Below are 927 nucleotides of genomic sequence, written 5' to 3'. Positions count from 1 at the left end.
TTTTCTAGAATTGTGTGCTACATTTAAATATGATGGTGTTTCAAATGATGTCATAAGACTTAGGTTATTTCCTTTCTCACTGAGGGATAAAGCTAATATGTGGTTGAATTTGTTAACACCTGGATCTATCAGAACTTTGGGGTGATTTAGCACAAAAATTCCTTGCTAAATATTTTCCACCATCAAAATCTGTGAAGCTTAGAAATGATATTACATCTTTTAATCAGTTTGAAGTGGAATCTATTTATGAAGCATGGGAAAGATTTAAAGAACTCTTAAGAAAGTGTCCACACCATGCTATACCAAATTGGTTAATAATTCAAACCTTTTATAATGGATTAATTGGTTCTCTTAGATCTATTATCGTTGCCGTTGTTGGTGGTTCATTGATGTCAAAACCATTTCATGAAGCTTATGCTTTAATTGAAGAGATGGCTACCAATAATTTTTAATGTCCTTCTAAGAGGGTAAATCCAAAGAAAGTAGCCAACATTCATGAAACTGATGCATTTACTATGTTAGCAGATCACGTTGTGGCAATTTCAAGGAAGTTAGACCAATTTGGAATGAATTTTTCTCAGCCAATTTCCATGATTGAAGAGAATTCATTAGGCCAAATGGTAGATTCTCAAGCATCATTAGAAAATTTGAATGTCATAAATAATAAGCAAAATAACCCATATTCCAATTATTATAACCCAGGTTGGAAGAACCATCCCAACTTTAATTGGAATAACAATTTGGGTGGTAATAACTAGCAATGGGGGAACAACCAAGGAAATCCATTGGTAAACTGGAACAACCAAGGGAATAATAATTATAGATCTACTTATCCTCCAGGCTTCAGCAGTAATACACAGTTTAAGGAGAAGAAGTTGTCTGTAGAAGAAGTGGTGTAACAAATGGGTAAATAGTTATAAAGTCAAG

Source organism: Phalaenopsis equestris, unplaced genomic scaffold, assembly GCF_001263595.1.
Source record: "Phalaenopsis equestris unplaced genomic scaffold, ASM126359v1 Scaffold001017, whole genome shotgun sequence".
In the NCBI taxonomy this organism is placed as follows: domain Eukaryota; kingdom Viridiplantae; phylum Streptophyta; class Magnoliopsida; order Asparagales; family Orchidaceae; genus Phalaenopsis; species Phalaenopsis equestris.
The sequence above is the reverse complement of the archived record's forward strand: the minus strand, read 5'-3'. Positions refer to the sequence as shown.